Source organism: Trichomycterus rosablanca, chromosome 4, assembly GCF_030014385.1.
Source record: "Trichomycterus rosablanca isolate fTriRos1 chromosome 4, fTriRos1.hap1, whole genome shotgun sequence".
In the NCBI taxonomy this organism is placed as follows: domain Eukaryota; kingdom Metazoa; phylum Chordata; class Actinopteri; order Siluriformes; family Trichomycteridae; genus Trichomycterus; species Trichomycterus rosablanca.
This window is the reverse complement of record NC_085991.1, coordinates 53,201,397-53,213,214: the sequence shown is the minus strand read 5'-3', so window position 1 is coordinate 53,213,214 and position 11,818 is coordinate 53,201,397. Positions and strand designations below refer to the sequence as shown.

Here is an 11,818-nt window from a genome sequence, read left to right as displayed (position 1 = left end):
TCTGGGTTTGAATCTCAGCTTAGGGACATTAAGGTGGAAAACAAGCACCTGGCTAACACCATCAGAACAGTGAAACGTGGTGGTGGTAGCATCATGCTTTGGGGTTCCGGTTCATCTTCTCAGCGGCATGGACAGGGAGACTAATGAAGAAATGAACGCAGCCGAAAACAGGAACGTCCTTGAAGAACACGAACTCAGACTGGAGCCATAGTTCATCTTTTAGCACGACAGTGACCCAAAGCATAGAGCCAAAACCACACGAGAGCGGCTGAAACCCAGACTTAAGGAGACGTATCCCTGATGTTTTGCCGCTGTAATCGCTGCTAGTGAGGTTTATTGCTCAGATATCACACAATTCATGGACTAGCAATGCTAAAGTGATACTGCTACAAGCTAAAGTACGTATTTATCGACCCATGTAGCGTTTAGCATTAGCCACTATTTAAAGAAGCTGCACTATGCGTTCTGTTCTTTCTACAGTTATATAATATACTTTATATTCAGCTCATAAGGGTTTGATTGTCAGGCGATGCTAACATAAGAAAAGCTATCATTACGCTTGCGTTACGTAATATCACATTAGCGATTATTAGCGATCATTTGGAGTGGCTCATTAGTTTTCTGGATGCGTCTCGTCGTGTAAATGTGGAACGGTAAATCGGCGTTGGTTTTGTTTGAATCCGCTCTTCTCTACCGCGCGGCTCCAGGTTCAATTATAAGAAGCTTTTGTGTTTGTTTCAGAGCTGATCGCTGTAGCGCTAATGCGCGCTAATGCGCGCTAATGCTAATTAGCTTTTTTTTGTATGAGTAGCGTCTGACAGAGCACAGACTGATTTGGGAAGCTAATGTGATCGTAGCTCTTGTTTTCTTCTTCATTTTATGTCAATGAAGTCGTAGCCTAGTGATTACGGGACTGGACTAGTAATCAGAAGATTGCTGGTTCAAGGCCCACCGATGCTGCTATTGGGCCCTTGAGCAAGGCCCTTAATCCTTAACTACTCAGACAGTATACTGTCACAGTACTGTAAGTTACTTCGGATAAAAGTGTCTGCTAAAAAGCTTCAAAGTGTCGCTGGTTCAAGCCCCACCATGGCCCCACTGTTGGACCCCTGAGCAAGGCCCCTAACCTTTAAATACTTGCAATGCTGTGCTAAATCCTATCAATGTAAAGAAGCAGTGCTGTATGGAATACTGTTAACACCATGCTTGATTGGGCAAGCTGTCACCTAGTAGTTAAGGTACTAGACTAGTAATCGGAAGGTTGCTAGTTCAAGCCCCACCACTGCCAGGTTGCCACTGTTGGGCCCTTGAGCAAGGCCCTTAACCTTCAATCGCTTAGACAGTTTACTGTCACAGTACTGTAAGTCGCTTTGCTAAATGCCGTAAATGTATATACAGAAGAGTGGAGACTGTTAGAGCTGCAAAGTGGGTCCAACAAGCTCATGGTCAGGTGTCCACATACTTTTGGTCATATAGTGGATGTAGAACCGGACTTTGGGGAACGTCATCCAGGGTTATCAGTGTTCCATATTAGGGCAATTAAGGTACTGTACTAGTGATCTGAAGGTTGCTGGTTCAAGCCCCACCATGGCTCCACTGTCGGGCCCCTGTGCAAGGCCCCTAACCCTTAAATACTCACAGTGCTGTGTGGAATACTGTTAACACCACGATTGATTGGGCAAGCTGTCCCCTAGCAGTTAAGGTGCTGAACTAGTAATCAGAAGGTCGCTGGTTCAAGCCCCACCACTGCCAGGATGCCGCTGTTGGGCCCTTGAGCAAGGCCCTTAATCCTCAACTGCTTAGACTGTAAATTGTCACAGTACTGTAAGTCGCTTTGGATAAAGATGTCTGCTTAGTCCGCTAAGTTTGTGGACAGATCAGGAGTTACATTTATCCAGAGCGACTTACATTACAGTTACAGTGTACAGTCTGAGCAATTGAGGGTTAAGGGCCTTGCTCAAGGGCCCAACACTGGTAACCTGGCTTTGGTGGGGCTTGAACCAGCGACCTTCAGATCACTAGTCCAGTATCTTAATTGCCCTAAAATGGAACACTGATGACCCTGGATGACGTTCCCCAAAGTCCGGTTATACATCCACTATATGACCAAAAGTATGTGGACATTTTGGAGTGCGTCTGTAGGAATTTGTGGCTCACAATTGACACTAAATGGCCAAAAGTATTCGGACACCTGATTGTGACCTTGCTGGACGTCCCATTTCAAAACTAAGTGCTAGGTGATCTTTTAAACTAGAACAGCAGCCGCTCTTCTGAGAAGCTTCTCACCAGACTGTGGGAATTTGTGCCCATTCGTTCAATAGGTCAGGGCTGAGGTCAGGGCTCTGTGCAGGACACCGGAGTTTCTTGTGTCAGAACAGGAACGGACCTTCCCTAAACTCTTGCCGCGAAGTCTGTAGCATATCGGCCGGTCCCAGAGGTGGTCAGTGAGGTGAGGGTCGGGACCCGGGGTTGAGTTCCAGCCCTCAGAAGATCAGAAGCTTCCTCACACGAGAGCGTGATTAACTAGAGCCCAGGATTAAACCCTGATCCTCGAGTCCCTGACGCTTGGCAGCACCCGCGTCACCCGCTAATCCACCCGGGCAAACAGGGGCGGGGTTTGATCGATGAAGTCTGGCGGCCTTTTCTCAGCGTGTTAATGAAGTGTGTGATCACTTCATAATCATGGGGGGGGGGGGGTAGTTAGAGGGAGATTAATTACCCCCCACGGTGTAACATAAAGGGTGGATGAATGGATTCGGCTCGCTTTAATAGCTGTCAGATCACCGTCAAGGCGGGGCAGGGCGGGGCGGGGCAGGTGATTAAGGGGAGCTATCACAGCACGGGGACGTCTGACATGTTTACGTTTGTGGACCTGAAGTCAAAAGAGATGGGACAGCAGGACGAAAGTGAACGAGAACTGACAGCGTTCATTGTCTATTTACCACGGTATTATCCTGATCAGGGTCGTGGTGGGTCCATTTCACTGGGCGAAACGTCGTCAAATCACTATCGAGGGGTCTCGGAGGGTCGGGCGGGGCGGGTGATTTAGCGGATCTATCACAGCACGGGAACGTCTGTTTACGTTTTACGTTTGTTGACCCCATTTCAAAAGAGATGGGACAGCAGGACGAAAGTGAACGAGAACTGAAGCAAATGAAGCATTCATTGTCTATTTACCACGGTATTGTCCTGGTCAGGGTCGCGGTGGGTCCATTTCACTGGCCGAAACGTAGGAGACACCCCGGACAGGTCGCCAGTCCATCACGGAACACACACACACACACACACACGTTTGTAGTATCTCCAGTTCACCTAACTTGCATGTTTTTGGCAGACACATGGGAGAACATACCAATTCCACACAGAAAGGACCCGCACCACTTCAGCTGGGATTCGAACCCAGGACCTTCTTGCGGTGACGTGACAGTGCTACCCACCGAGCCACCGTGCGAATCCTTTGTAGCCAGACGAGACGTTTAATGTTTAAATCGATCTAACAACCTAATCGTCCTGGTCAGGGTCACGGTGGGTCCACTTCACTGGGCGAAACATAGGAGACATCCCAGACAGGTCGGCAGTCCATCAGAGAACACACACACACACGTCACACACAGTTAACCTGACTGCACGTCTTTGGACTGTGGGAGGAAAACCATGCAGACACGGGGAGAACATACCAATTCCACACAGAAAGGTACTGGATTGCTCCACCTGGGATTCGAACCCAGGACCTTCTTGCTGTGACGCGACAGCGCCACCCACCGAGCCACCAGTCATGTCTGTCATGTAGTAGATGTAATCTCTGGACACTGATCTCTGGACACTGATCTCTGGGCACTGATCTCTAGACATTGATCTCTCTGAACACTGATCTCTCTGGACACTGATCTCTGGGCACTGATCTCTGGACACTGATCTCTGGGCACTGATCTCTGGACACTGATCTCTGGACATTGATCTCTCTGGTCACTGATCTCTGGACACTGATCTCTGGGCACTGATCTCTGGACACTGATCTCTGGACACTGATCTCTGGACACTGATCTCTGGACATTGATCTCTCTGGACATTGATCTCTCTGGTCACTGATCTCTGGACACTGATCTCTGGGCACTGATCTCTGGACACTGATCTCTGGACACTGATCTCTGGACACTGATCTCTGGACATTGATCTCTCTGAACACTGATCTCTCTGGACACTGATCTCTGGTCACTGATCTCTGGACACTGATCTCTGGTCACTGATCTCTGGACACTGATCTCTGGGCACTGATCTCTGGACACTGATCTCTCTGGACACTGATCTCTGGACACTGATCTCTGGATACTGATTTCTGGGCACTGATCTCTGGTCACTGATCTCTGGTCACTGATCTCTGATCGCTGATCTCTGGACACTGATCTCAGGTCACTGATCTCTGGACACTGATCTCTGGTTGCTGATTTCTGGGTACTGATCTCTGGTTGCTGATTTCTGGGCGCTGATCTCAGGGTGCTGATCACTGGACACTTTAGCCTTGTTCGGTTGAATGGAACACATTGTGAGGGGGGGTTTAAAAGGTTGTTAGTCATGTGACCACATATTTTAGGCCTACAGAAGTATGTGGTCACCCTGTTTCTGAATCAAATGCTTTTTAAATCGTCTAGGCTTCTTGCTAGGCTTTGGAGTGTGTCTGTGGGAATTTGTGCCTGTTCAGTCCAAAGTTGACAGCGTGTGTTCGGATGTTCCGGTTGTCTTTATGTCTTTATAGAGCTGTAACAGGAAAGGACCTTCCCTAAACTGTTCATATTACTGATTTATTACACCTGTTAGCGACTGTTGTGGTTGAAACACGTGAATACAGTAGTTAGAATAAAAGGGGGCGTCCACATACTTTTGACCGCATGGTGTGTTTAGTAGTTTCTGAGGTTTTCGTGTCTCTTGGTTCACACTCCTCGTGTTAATGGACTCTATTAACGCCACCCTGATTGAATCCACGCTAATGGATTCGCTCTTAACCAACGATTTGCGTTTCAACACCGCGGAGCTTCCCAGAGGCGCCGGCCGCTAATATAATGAGACGCCGCGCTAATCCGTCAAGTTCATTCACTTCTTTATTTAATTACTCGCTAAGAACGTTTCCATTGTGTAGCAGAACGTCAAGGAGATCAGCAGGTCCAGCACTCTGATCTCTGGGTACTGATCTTTAAGCACTGATCTCTGGACACTGATCTCTGGACGCTGATCTCTGGGCATTTATCTGTGGGCATTGATCTCTGGGTACTGATCTCTGGGTACTGATTTTTGGACTGTGATCTATGGATGCTGATCTCTGGGTACTGATCTTTAAGCACTGATCTCGACATTGATCACTGGACGCTAGTCTCTGGGTACTGATCTCTGAACGCTGATCTCTGGACATTGATCACTGGACGCTAGTCTCTGGGTACTGATCTCTGGACGCTGATCTCTGGACATTGATCTCAGGGCATTGATCTTTGGGTGCTGATCTCTGGTCTTTAATTTCTGGGTACTGACCTCTGGGTACTGACCTCTGGGTAATGATCTCTGAGCACTGATTTCTGGACACTGATCTTTGAGCACTGATCTCTGGGTGTTGATCTCTGGATGCTGATCTCTGAACACTGATCTCTGGGCGCTGATATCTGGACACTGATCTTTGGACACTGATCTCTGGGTACTGATTTCTTGGCATTGATCTGTGGATGCTGATCTGTGGATGCTGATCTCTGAGCACTGATCTCTGGGTGTTGATCTCTGGATGCTGATCTCTGGGTGTTGATCTTTGGACACTGATCTCTGGGTACTGATTTCTTGGCATTGATCTCTGGATGCTGATCTCTGGGCCGTGATCTCTGGGTACTGATCTTTAAGCACTGATCTCTGGTCGCTGATCTCTGGGCATTGATCTCTGGGTACTGAGCTGTTAGGCTGATCATTGGGTTCTTTTTTAGGTTCTTCACCAAGGCTCTTATTGCCCGGAGATCCAACTCTAGTAAGGTTCCAGTTTCCTTGTTCTATGCTTCTTGTATTGAAAAATGATGGTGTTCACTGTGTTCCTTAGAATTAAGACCTTTACTAGTTTGCTAGTATAATTTGGTCACAGAGATCCACAGACGGTTTTTGTCCTGACAATGTGGCCCATGGGTGACCAGATGGCACAGCTGGATATTCCTCTAGTGCACCAGCACTGGAATTCTAAGCTCTCTGAGTTCAAATCTCGGTCACCTCGGCGCCACCTAGCAGACACAATTGGTCACTAGTCTGCTGAGTGGGAAAAGACCAGAATTAAAAAGTGGGCGGGGTCTTCTAGCCCGAGCCGCCTGTAGAAGTGGAGGAGCGTGGAGGCTCTCCGTGAGCAAGACCGACCTCACGCGCCAATCCATTAAAGTACAGGCGAATAAGAAGTGGTTGGTGGAGCGTGTACGTGTCTGAGGGAGGGCGTGTCAGGAGAATATACCCTCCTCGTACGCCATCAGGGTCTCCACCAGAGGAAGAGGAACTGGCTATGACTTAACTGGGAGGAAAAGAGAAAAAAATGTGGGTTAAAACATGGCATTGTGGGTGTTCCAGGGTGACGTTTGTGCAGACTGTATGAGTGGCATCGTCCTCGGTGAAGGTTGTGGTTCTTGGTCTATTAAGGTTCCTAGAGTTTATTGTGGTGCTCCGATGGGGTTTGGGGGGGGGGGGGTAAAAATATACATTTTTGCTTTAGATGCTTTTGGTGCCGTCCCAAAACAAACGATCAGTGAAAATGCACAGTGACTAAACTGTTAGCTGTAACATTTTCCTCTTGCTCCCGGTGGCACAGTGGAAAGGTCAGCGCTGATGTGAGTTTGATTGTAAAAATGTCAAAACCACCTGTAGCCAGAGGTCAATTAAATAATAGTTAGCACTGATCTCTGGACGCTGATCTCTGGACGCTGATCTCTGGACGCTGATCTTTGGACATTGATTTATCTGGACGCTGATCTCTGGACACTGATCTATCTGGGCATTGAACTCTGGACACTGATCTTTCTGGACACTGATCTTTCTGGACACTGATCTCTGGGCTATGATCTCTGGACGCTGATCTATCTGGGCATTGATCTCTGGACACTGATCTATCTGGACACTGATCTCTGGACACTGGTCTTTGTGCATTGATCTCTCAGCATTTAATCCAGATATTTGCAGGTTTGCATTATTGGTGCTTTTCATATTCAGCATCAAAGGTTCTAAAGTTCTTCAGGCACCCAAGTTCATGTGCCACCCAATCCACCTACCACAGAACCCTGAACCTTAATCCCTGTAGTGTTCGAGGACTGTGTGCTTCACACGTACCCACCCTCGGAGAGCCATAAACCACGGAGAACATTTACGTCTCTGCCCTGCACTTCTTCCATTTTATGGTCTGCGTCTGGCTGCGAGATGGGATCATCCATCAGAAACAGCCGCTAACGCCGCCACTGAGGAACCCTGGACTTCTCATCCCACCTGTTTTTATAAATCTTTATAATTGGGTGGAAAAGATTTGTTAGGGGTTTAAAATTCCTGATAGCACCTCTTAAAACCTGAGAAAATGGCAGTTCATTTCTGGACGTGATGAACAGGTTCTAACCAGGTCTGTTTTGTAAGACACCGCCATCCGCCCACCACTAGAGGGAGACCGCGTGCCACACCCAGGGATAATTAAGCTGATTGACATCAGCTGTGCAGCACCTTTATAAAGGCTGCGCACGGCTCACTTGGCGCAGAGTCTTGTGTTAATCTAGTAATACCAGACCTCGCCGGTAATTTGGTATTCTCTTCTTAAAAAAGACATCTTTCGTCCTCTTTTTCTCTCTGTTTCGGGAACATTGGTTTTCCCCTAAAAGAAAGACCTTTTTGTTATCTCCCTGTTTAAATAACTGGAACAGTTTTAGAAAAGTAAAGTAATTTATCATTTCTTTAGTAACCTCACACCTTTGTTGAGGTCTCTTTGAGTTCTGAAACGACTACCCAACAGCCAGCGGGTAGCTCATCAGATTAGTTTTTCTTTGTGTATTTTTTGGTTTGTTTGGCATCCTTTGTTTCGTTTCCCGCCTGTTTGAGGCGCATATGTTAGTAAGTGATTCAGATCGAAGTTTCTTTAGTTCACCCTATAGAGTAGTGGTTAGTGCATCAGTCTCTCGAGCTCAGTACGGTGACGTGCGGGGTTCGAAACCGCACGTTTTATTTTTTATTATCAAGTTGCGGTCTCCGCTATTTCAGTCAGTCTTTCCTCTCTGTTTTCCCTTTTTTCAACAAACACACAGTTCCTTTATATATATATATATATATATACAAATAAATACACATATATCTTCTGCTATTTGTTTACATTCAAGGATTATCATTACACCGTTAAGTAGTTTAAAGGCACAAGCACTTTAACCAAGCCCATAGCGAATCGGGTAGAGCAAAGCTCTTTAACACCCGCGATCCCGGTTCGAATCTCACTCACTGCAATTTTTCAAATCTGCTTTTGGGTCCCACCAGACTGTTATTTAAGATCTGGGAAAACACAACACGAGGCGTTTGAGCCCCGTAACAGAAAGACTCTGCCAGCATGGACCCAGCAGACAGGAATATGTTGCAGCAAGCCATAACAGCCCAGGGGGCCCGGTTAGGGGAGCATGAGGAGGCGCTGAGCCAATTGGCCCAACGCATGCATGAACTAACATTGGCAGTCCAACGGTTAAACTCCCCTCCCAAGGAGGAGACACCTTCTGTTTCACCTGATCAGCCACTCCCCTCTATCCACCAGGACGTCATGCTACCAGCACCCATTAGATTCAGTGGTGAACCAGGGGCATGCAGGGGATTTCTGCTTCAGTGTTCCCTGACATTCCAACTAGCACCCACCCGGTTCCCCACTGAAGGAGCCAAGGTCGCATATATGATTTCTCTCCTCACGGACAGAGCTTTAACGTGGGCTACAGCCTTGTGGGAGAGCAAGTCTTCTGACTGTAGCACCGTTGCGGATTTTACCGCAGCTATGAAGCGGACCTTCGATAGTCCTGTACGGGGTGCCGAAGCTGCTTCAGCCCTTCTGAATTTGCGGCAGGGCTCACTCTCAGTCGCCGATTATACCATCTCCTTCCGCACTTGGGCAGCGGAGAGTGGTTGGAACTCGGAGGCTCTGATGGCCGTCTACCAACAGGGGCTTAATGAGGACCTTAAAGACCTCTTGGCCACCAGAGACCCTCCTGCCAGTTTGGAGGACCTGTACGAGGTCACTACCAAACTTGACAACCGCCTACGTGAGCGTCGGCGGACCAATAAGAAGGCACAACGAGCCCTGACCCCAGAGGAAGCGCCTGTCCGCCCTCGATTTGCGGCCTCTTCCGAAGGAGGTGAGCCCATGCAGATTGGGTGGGCTCACCTGACTCCCCAAGAGGCTGAGCAACGTCGCCAGGGGGGGCGGTGCATGTACTGTGGGGAGGGAAGCCACAAGCTGGCTCAGTGTCCAGTCAGGCCAGTAAAAGGCCAGGCCTACCCCCGGTAGGGGGCCCCAGGGTAGGCCCAGTTCTAGGCCCCAGGTCCAGTGGGTTGTTCCTTCCTGTCACGTTGAGCTGGAACAACTCGCGCGCCGAAAAAAGATTGCAGGCCTTCATAGATTCCGGCGCCGCAGGTAATTTTATGGACCTCACAATGGCCCTAGAACTAGGGCTACCCATGGAACCTTTGGTGACACCGCTACCGGTGGCTGCCATTGACGGGTTCCCACTCCGGTCTGGGGCCATCAAAAGACAGACCAGACCCATTACTGTGAGTGTAGGTCAACACTCGGAGTCACTTTCATTTTTTTTAACGCAAGCGCCGGATTTGCCGGTCATCCTAGGATTCCCCTGGTTGGTCAGACATAACCCCCGAATCGACTGGCTTTCCAAATCCATCCGACACTGGGGCCCATATTGTCAGGGCTCCTGTTTGGCTCCTAGGTGTCACCCAGGCAGCCTCTCTCACGAACCAGTCGATTTGAGCAAGGTCCCGGTGGCCTACCATGACCTACGAGAAGTCTTTAGTAAATGGAAGACGGAGGTGCTACCCCCCCACCGCTCGTTCGATTGTGCCATTGATCTGCTACCGGGCACATCTCCCCCTAGGGGGCGCCTTTTCTCTCTCTCTGGACCCGAGAGAACAGCAATGGAGAAGTACGTCCAAGAAGCCTTAGCCCAAGGCTTTATCAGACCCTCATCCTCTCCCGCTGGAGCGGGCTTTTTCTTCGTAGGCAAGAAGGACGGAGGCCTACGGCCCTGTATCGATTACAGAGGCCTTAACAAAATCACAGTCAAAGACCGATATCCCTTGCCCCTTATGACATCTGCTTTCGAGACACTGCAACAAGCGTCTGTTTTCTCTAAACTAGACCTTCGCAGTGCCTATAACCTCGTGCGAGTTAGATCTGGGGATGAATGGAAAACAGCGTTCATCACCCCGACCGGTCACTATGAATACTTAGTCATGCCGTTCGGGTTGATGAACGCACCAGCTGTTTTTCAGCGCCTGATCCACGAGGTCCTCCGAGAAACACTTGGTCTCTACGCCTTTGTATACCTTGATGATATTCTCATCTTTAGTAAAACTGTGAAGGAACACGTCGGCCATGTACGACGAGTGCTTCAACTACTCCTTGAGAACCACCTTTTCGTGAAACTGGAGAAATCCCAGTTCCACATACCCGAGGTCCACTTTCTAGGGTTTGTGGTTTCCCAGGGCAAACTGGCCATGGACCCTGCTAAACTCAAGGCTGTGGCTGAATGGCCACGTCCAACCTCTCTCAGGCTGGTCCAACGCTTTTTGGGTTTTACCAACTTTTACCGACGGTTTGTTAGAGGTTTTGGGTCAGTCGCAGCGCCCCTGACGGCTCTTACCCGAAAAGTGCCAGGACCTTTTCGGTGGACAGACGAAGCACAGAAGGCGTTCGACGAACTTAAGCGTAAACTGATCTCGGCGCCCATTCTTCATCTTCCTGATCCCCAACTTCCTTTTCTAGTGGAGGTAGATGCCTCCGAGGTAGGGGTAGGGGCAATCCTTTCTCAGCGCTCGGGCGTGGACAGGAAACTTCATCCTTGCGCCTACTTCTCCCATCGCCTAACGCCTACTGAACGCAATTATGGTGTAGGAGATAGAGAACTCCTTGCAGTCAAGATGGCTCTCGAAGAGTGGCGGCACTGGCTAGAGGGGGCCAAACATCCGTTCTTGGTCTGGACGGACCATAAGAACCTTGCATACATTCAGGAAGCCAAACGACTAAACCCCCGGCAAGCCCGTTGGACGCTATTTTTTAGTCGCTTTGACTTCACCCTCTCATACCGGCCAGGCACCAAGAACGCCAAACCTGACGCCCTCTCCAGACAGTGGGAGGAGCTACAAGCCCGACCAACATTACCCATCCTTCCTCCAGAACGCATAGTGGCACCGCTGCGTTGGGGAATTGAGGAAGTAGTCAAGAGAGCCCTTCTAGCCGAACCCGACCCAGGGGGAACCCCTACCCATTGCCTGTATGTCCCCGCATCAGCCCGGACTCAGGTCTTGCAATGGGGGCACGAGAGCTTCTTCGCAGGACACCCTGGAGCTACTCGCACCCTGAAGTTAATTCAGAGGCGGTTCTGGTGGGCTAATATGGCTCGGGATATCAGGCAATTCGTCTCTGCGTGTGAAACGTGTGCACGCAACAAGGACTCCAGAGCCAAGCCACCAGGGTTGTTACACCCTTTGCCCATTCCCCATCGTCCATGGTCACATCTGTCTCTGGACTTTATCACTGGCCTGCCCAAATCTAAAGGCCTGTCAGTAATTCTGGTGG

At 49.2% G+C, this 11,818-nt stretch overlaps 1 protein-coding gene across 1 annotated transcript in view; it reads left to right on the top strand.

Annotated features, from left to right (window-relative positions):
- Positions 1-11,818, top strand: part of sorcs2 (sortilin-related VPS10 domain containing receptor 2) — a 194,707-nt gene that overhangs the window by 99,019 nt on the left and 83,870 nt on the right. The window lies entirely within an intron of this gene.